Source organism: Chinchilla lanigera, unplaced genomic scaffold (assembly GCF_000276665.1).
Source record: "Chinchilla lanigera isolate Chin_1 unplaced genomic scaffold, ChiLan1.0 scaffold00030, whole genome shotgun sequence".
Lineage (NCBI taxonomy): Eukaryota > Metazoa > Chordata > Mammalia > Rodentia > Chinchillidae > Chinchilla > Chinchilla lanigera.
Genome location: NW_004955431.1, coordinates 8878547 through 8886910, shown reverse-complemented (window position 1 = coordinate 8886910; position 8364 = coordinate 8878547).

Sequence of the window (8364 nt, the reverse complement as noted above, 5' to 3'; positions counted from 1 at the left end):
TTTACATGTCTGAGGATATTGACTGTAGATTTCAACCCCTCTATGATACATGGTGAGACATAATCTAATGCTGATGCAGTTTTTTCATTCTTTTGTTGTGGGAGACAAGAATTTAAAACTCATTTTAAGATTATCAAAAGTATGCGTAACCTTACTATACCTGAATTTTACTAACAAAATCATTTTTTGATTTAAATTGTATTTTATTCTGGATAACAGTGAACAGAAAAGTATTTATTTGCTGTGACTAGAATGATGAAGAAAATATTCCAAAGTCATCCACAATAAACTTATGTAAAAGGAACAAATGAACTGTATATAAAACACTTGAAGTTTGAGTAGTATCTTGAATAGAACTGCTTTCAATCATTTAAAAAATGAACTTGGAATTTCATTTAGCTGCCCTACTTCCAAACATAATTGTTGAAAGGGGCAATAGATAATCTTCTAGTGCATTAGATCAGATTCTGATTTTTTTTAAAAGACAGAGAAGAGAAAATTATAACAAAGCATAACCTCCTTATTTACTTTAGAAGTTGTTTGTACAAGGGAGGGACTAAATATAAATGTGGGCACTATTCTGTTTGGCCTTTTTTTAGGTTTCAGAGACTAAAGACACAGTTTACACTAACCATGGTTTATTCTAAGTGTAACATTTGTTGGGTGGCCTGGATTAAGTGGTGTAGGGACTGAAAATGACTTCCTCGTTTCTTCACCCCAGCCAGCTTCAAAAATGCTCTGTATATCTCCCTTCCCTACCCTGGGATGATGGCTCAGGAAGGTCCCAGAAACTCTTAGTGACTTCTAGCTCTGAGGATTTTCTTGTTTTTAAGGAGTACCTTAGAAGTCCAGTCAAGGCTACAATGAAGTTTTCATCTCAATACCTAAAGATTCCCTCTTTCTGCACATATCTTGAACTCCAGCAATATCGGTTTCTTCATTTTCTCGTATGTACATTTTAGTAAAAGACAGGGATTAGGTGAAAAGGGATAACACCTTTTATTCAGTAATGGGTTCTTCTTCCACGGCTTGCATTATCTTAACTTTGAGTCCAAATGCTGTCTCTTTGGTGTTATGAGTTTGGAGTTTGATTTTAGTGTCCTTTTCTCTACCCCTGATCTGTATACTCTATCAGTTCCTTGTGGGAAAGAGAGGTCCAGAGGTCTGGTTGACGGCCGTGGCAGAGGAGCGGGTCTGAGCACACTCGGACTGGTCATGTCCTCGGCACACCGAGTGAGTCACCCTGCCTAGGCTGTCCCGCTCTGACCTCTTACTTCCGCACAGCCCCGGGCCAAAGTACCGCCTCCAAACCACGCACCTAGCCCCGCCTCCATTGCCACGCCTCTAGCCTGCTTATTAAAATGCCTGGTACTTCCGCAACAAACCGGATCTGCGCGATCAGCCTGGTCTCCGGTGTCTTCTTTTCACCGTGTCGCCGCTTACCGTGGGCTCAGGTCCCTTGACCCAAGGAGGTTCTACCTCAGTTCCTGATATACGTAGTGTGGTTTATGGCTGAATTACTACAATGTCTTTTCAAACCCAATCCTATTTGGTAGTTCCTCAGTTTTTTGGTGGTGGAATTCCTAGTCTTGACAGGACATCTTTCTTGAAAAATTCTGCTTGATATAACCAGGCTACAGTGGCATAACACCTGTCTGGCAAGAGCAATGTTCTATTTGATTCCTGGAACCAAAAAAACCCAAAGGAGGAAAAAAAGATATCTAAGCTACCTTTGGGCAGTGTCCATTTCTCTTTTAGCTTTGAGGAACAGGGAGATATTTAAAAAACCAGGGAAGCATTCTGGCACGGTAAAGACTCTTACAGTAGGTTTAAATAAGCAGCAATAAAGACATCATATTAGTTCTTGGGAAGTGAGAAATAAATTTCTCCTTCCTATTTACATTTCAGTTCTAAGATTGAATAATTTATGTCATTCTGTACCTTTAGCTTAAAAATGTACATATTCCGAAGGAGATATAGGAGAAACACAAAATAGATCTGAAATCTAGAAGTATGATAGGCAGCCTGTGGGGTCTGAGTCTTGGAAGGAAGGTTTCCTCAAACATTAATACAAATTTATTTTTACACGTATACATAAATTTAAAATATTACACCTTATTGAATTCACTTTTTGTTTCCTCACTTTTAGACTTCAAAAAATTGTAAAGATTAGGTAATGTGTAGGCTTTAAAGTTAAATTTATTGGGCAAAGGGCTTCAAACCAGTTTCCTTTGGAGAGTATTTTCTTTTTACCATATTTTTCCCCATTCCTTATATATTGCCAAAAAGCACTTTTGCACATTTTTTCCCCTCAGAAAATTATGCTGTGTAGACTAAGTCTGAAAGAGAGTTTATCGTCCTCAGCTTTGAAAGCAAATTCCATGCATCAAACTTTCCTGTGGAAAAAGCCAGCTACAAGTACAGAGTAATTAAATGAGTGAAATGAGAAACACTGAATTTGACCGTATGAATGGTGTTTGTCCTTCCTTTTGGGAGTTTAGTGAAGCAGTTGATAATTTGTTTTTGGAAAGAAAATCATCCACAGTATAAAATGTATTTATCATTCATGTGTCATGGGGCATATTTACTTGGGCAAGAAATTCAGACTTTCTAGACTGAAACAAACAAGTAAAAAATTAAAATGAATTCACCAAAGGCTCTCTTGATTGCTAGAAAATGGAATAGTCAGTTTTATAAGTCTTACAAGCATGGGTTATATATATATATATACATATATGAAAGCATATATATATAAAATAACATATATATATGTGCTGTACTTTATTACTCAGAGCATTTGCATGTGAACATTCGTTTCTAATAAACTCAACCCAGAAGTATATTTTGATATCTGTGGAAAGAATAGAACTCACAGTGTTTTATAGTTTTATTTCTTTTGACTTGAACCTAGTAGCTTTCCAACTTTTAGCACCTAATCAAATGCTATCATGAAAATACTAATTATTGAATACTTTCTAAATGCTAGAAATGGTTTATAGCTCTTTATATATATTTAGTCATTTAGTCTTTATATATATTTAGTCATATATTTAGTCATGTGTAGACAATAATGTTGTGAGGTAGAGAGTAGTATCATTATTTTTAGATGAGAAAAATGAGAGAAAAATTCAGAGTTCAAGGCAGTATATGGCTGGGACAAGATACAGGTCTCATAATTCTGTGTTTCAAGAACTCTGTGTTAGTTATATATCACAGTTGTGGTTAGTGAAATATTTTAACCCTAGATTTTTATATTGAGATACTCATGGCAGCATTTAAAAATTTTCACTGAAAGGCTGGGGATTTAGCTCAGCAGCACAGCACCTGCCTGGCAAGTGCAAGGTTGTGAGTTCGATTTCCAGTACCGGAAAAAAACGAAAAAAAAAAAAAAAAATGCTGGAGCAGGCTGCTTGCAGAGAGGAAAAGCCTTCAGGAAGAGCTAGGATGTTTTGGGGGTTAGGGATATAGCTCAGTGGCATAAGCGCATGCCTGGCAAGTGCAAAGTCCTGAGTTCGATCCCCGGTACCCCCCCCCAAAAAAAAATTTCACTGAGATACAATTAACAGAAGATGCACTCTTTTCATAATTTCTAAGTGTAAAGTTTAGTTGTCTGTACTGTGTTCAAAATGCTTGAAGCCATCACCACTGCCTAACTCAGTAGCACTTTCACCATCCAAATCAAAAAAAGTACCAACTGACAGTTTCTCCCCGCTTCTCCTCAACCACCCTGACCCTTCATCCCTGGCAGTGGTTTCTGTATCTGTGAAGTTCTGGACAGTTCGAATATATAAAGTCATACAATAGAAAAAAACTCTGTTACTTAAATCACAATTTGAAGTTGCCAGTTTTACTCAGTCTGTCTTATTCTCCAGGTGTTTTCTTTATAAAACTTAATTTATTTTTAGACATTTTTTACTACTTTGTGTTTGTGATACGTAACAGATACATTTATTGTGGGGAATTAGCACATATACATTTCACATCTTCATTTGTTTTACTTCTCCTTCCCCTCCACCTCCTCCCATCTGTCTTATCCCTAGGTCCTCCTCCCACCTCTGCAAAGTCTACCTCCTTGTTTCCTATGAGCATCTTTATTTTAGTCTTGAAATTATTCATACTTTGTGTTTCTCATAAGAGAACCCATGCAGTACTTAACTTTCTGTAGTTGATGTGTTTCACTTAGATTTACGGTCTCAAGTTGTGTCTCTTTACTTACAGATGACTCAAATTTATCCTTCTTTGGTCTGAATTGTAATCCATTGTGCATATATATCACATTTTCTTTACCCATTCATTTGTTAAGTGGGCACGTAGGTTGCTTCTAAGATTTAGCTAACTCATCATTTTAAACAGATTTTAAAATTTTAAAGAGATTACTTTTAAAAATATATTTTATTAGTGCCTATTAGCTTTACAAAATATTGGGGTTTTTTTGTTTTGTTTTTTTGAGACAGAGTCTTATCATGTAGTCCAGGATGGCTTCAAACTCACTGTGTAGCCCTTGCAGGCCTTGAGCTCATGATGAGCTTCCTGTCTCTGGGTGAGTTCTGGGATTACAAGTGTGCACCAGCATGCCTGGCCAGGCTCTCAGTGATATATTTTGATCATATCCGTCTCTTCTATTACCTTCTCTTACATTCCTTCCCCTTACTCTTGTTTAATAATAGTCTCCCTTAGCTAGATGTTTTGCAAAAATAAAGGGGACCAAGAGATGGAAGAAAGGGAGAGAGATGGAGGGGAAGGGGATGAAAAGAAGAATTAAAATGTGTCATGAACTTGTACCAGCTTCCCACAAGGAATGTAATCATTACGTACTGCAAGCATGTTCCAATAAAAATAAACAAGAAATTAGTGATGGAGGTGGCATGTCCTGTCTGTAATTTGTTATTTGTTTCCTGAACTCTCCAGGATTTTAAATAAAATTTTGTGATACTCGTCTGAGTCTGGGTTATTTCACTTGCCATGATGATCTCCTGTTCCATCTATTTTCCTGCAAAGGATATAATAATTTCTTTCTTCTTTATAGATGAAAAGCACTCTATTTTGTATCTATACCACATTTTCTTTATCCACGCATCTGTTGATTGGCACCTAGGCTGTTTCTGCATCTTGGCTACTGTCAATTGTGCTGCAATAAATATAGATATGCTCACTTTAATTCCTTCAGGGAAACAGCAAGGAGTGTACTGATTGATCAAATGGTAACTCTATTGCTAGTTATTTGAGGAAGCTGCACAGTGATTTCCATAGTGTCTATAATAAGTCCCTCTATCAGTGTAGAAGTGTTCTTTTTCCATTCATCCTTTGTAGCATTTATTGTTTTCTTATATTCATCATAATAACCACTCTGGCTGGGTGAGATGGAATCTCAGTGTAGTTTTGATTTGTATTTCCCTAATGGCTAAATATATGAACATTTTTCACATACTTATTGGTCATTTGTTCTTCTTTTGTGAAGTGTCTGTTCAATTCATTTGTCCATTTATTGATTTCAATTTTGGTGTTAAATTTTGACTTCTTTATTTATTCTTGGCATTAACCTCCTATCAGAAGAGTAGTAGGTAAAGATTTTCTTCCATTCTGTAGGCTGCCTCTTCACTCTGATTAGTTCTCTTACTGTGCATAAACTTTTTAATTTAATGTAGTCTCACTTATTGATTCTTGCTATTCTTTCCTGTGCTGTTGGAGTTCTATTCAGGAAGTCTTTGCTTGTTCCTACGGCTTGAGTGTTTATCCTATTTTTCTACTATCAGCTTCAAAGTTTCAGACCTAAGGGTTTCTGGTCCACTTTTAATTGATTTTTATATGGAGTAAGGGATAAGGATCTAGATTAATCTTCTATCCATGTATATCAATTTCCCCAGTAAAATTCCCCAATTTCCACTTGTAAAAGAAGCTGTCTCTACTCCAACATACACCTTTGCTTCTTTCATCAAGGATAAAATGGCTGTAGCTGGGTGGTGTGACCATTAATCCTGATTTGTAAACTTCATTGTATTACAGAATTACCAAGAAACACCTGGTAGGTTAGAAAAGCACACTTTTGGACATGTCTGGGTGGGTCAGGAAGTGTGACATTGAGCACTGTCTATAGGGCCTAGTTTATTGCTCTGCAGTGCCATCCCCCTGCCCCACTTCTAGGTTACCAAGAACTAAGCAAGTTTGCTCTGCCATGCAGTTCCACCATGATATTTTTACTATAGTCTGCTGATAATGGACTGAACCTCCTGAAACTGAGCTAAATAAGCCTTTCTTCCTTTGAGTTGCAGGTGTTGAGCATTGTGCCACAGTGACGGGAAACCTAACTAATACATCTGGGATTCTGTGTGTCTATTTTTGTGCTATACCATGCTGTTATTTTTACTATGATGTTGCAATATAATTTGAAATCAGTCTTGTGATGCCTCCTGCCTGATCTCTTCGCTTAGGATTATTTTTGCTGTTCTAGGTCTTTTGTGTTTCCATATGAATGTTAGTTTTTTCTTTTCTTTTCTTTTTTTGCAGTATTGGGGATTGAACGCAAGGCTTTTATACTGAGCTGCACTTCCAGACATTTTTTATTTTGAGACACGGTTTTGCTGAGTTACTGAATTACCCAGGCTTGACTTATACTTACAGTCTTTCTGCCATAGCTTTCTAGAGTGCTGTAGTTAAAAGTATGTGTGAAAGACCATCTGGATGGCTCTTCTTGAAAGAAGAGCAGTTATCTCCATTTTGGCTAAACCTGACCATATTTCTAAGTATTGATATGTGCAGAGCTGGTTAGGACATTTCCTTATCCCTTCAATTGGCTTTAAGCAATGCACATTGGTCCAGCCAAGGTGCTGATATGTATTCTCTGAAGCAAGGCAACAGGCCAGCGTTTCCCTGCCCGCCTAGCTCCCAAATAAAACACATGGCAGCCAGGGTGAGGCAGGATGGAGAGCCATGCTCCATGCTGTCGGCTGGGACCAAGCCTCAAGATAAGAGGATATGATTTCCCAGAAGATCACACATCAGAGCTGAAGCACCGACCCCAAAACATTAGATACTATCTCAGCTGTGTTATGCTGATTACTATTTCTGCAGATCCTTCTCTCTGCATGTGGCAGAGGTGATTTCAGGCCTCCTACCTAGCCCAGGTCACAGCACTCGCATACTTTCTGCCGTTCCAACTCATCCTCAAGCCACTCCCTTCTTCACAAATTAATAAAACCTCTCTATAGGTATATGCTACTATGCCTGGCTAGGATTGTTTTTCTAGTTATGTGAAGAATGTTTTTGGAATTTTGATGGGGATTGCATTTAATTAGTAGGTCTTGGTAATATAAATTCTGCTGGTCTGTGAACATGGGAGGCCTTTCTATATTCTACCGTCTTCTTCAATTCTTTCCTTTAATGTTCCATGATTTTTACTGTAGAGGTCTTTCACCTCCTTGGTTAGGTTGATCCCTAGATACTCTTTGTGGAGGCTGTATCTCTAGTCAATTGCTCCTTCATATCCTGCACTGTCTTCTTAAGTTCATTCAGCTATTTATTTTCAATACCTTTGAAGTCATTAATAATTTAAAAACTCAGTCACTTGAATTCTTTGTTCAGCATTTCATCCATGTTCCTATCTTTGCATTTAGTTACTAATTAGCTATAGACCTTTCAAGGAGTCCTGTTATCTTGCCTTTTCACACTTTTTGTCTTTCTATATTAGGACTTGGAATGGGTATCTCCCCTACTTTTATGTGAGAGTCGTCTTAGGGTCCAGTCTTCTTTTGAGGACTTGATCTGCAATACTGCTTGAAGAGAAGAAAATGAACTATATGATGACAATAGACAAACCAGATGGTAACATTCAGTGAAAACCAATTAGAAGGCCGAGTGTGTGCACGCCTGTAATCCCAGCACTTGGGAGTCTGAGACAGGAGGAGTTCTGTGAATTTGAGGCCAGCCTGGGCTACAAAGTGAGTTCAAGGCCAGTCTGAACTGCATAGTGAAATCTTCTCTCAAAGAAGACAAACAAGCAAACAATTAAAAAAATAAACTATACCACCATTAACAGTAGAAAAAAAACAGCAATAACAACATAGAGTAAACCAAAAGGCAGAATGTTAGTAAGGGTAAAAGTAGTAAGAAACTAACAAGAAAAAGTTGAGAGGATAGAGACATGAAAAATGGAAAAAGAAAAATTTTTTTAAAAGGAAGGTGAGTAAATATTTATAATACCTCTGTTCAGGAGAAGAAAAGCTAGGGAAAAAAGTGCCCACTTATTCCTGCCCCCTCAGAAAGGTGCCAACCCATTAGAAGGCATTTTATTTTGAAAGGCGATTTAAACATTCTCTGGATTCCCTCACCTTTGTGCTTACTTTCTTTCTTTCTTTTTTTTTTTTTTTT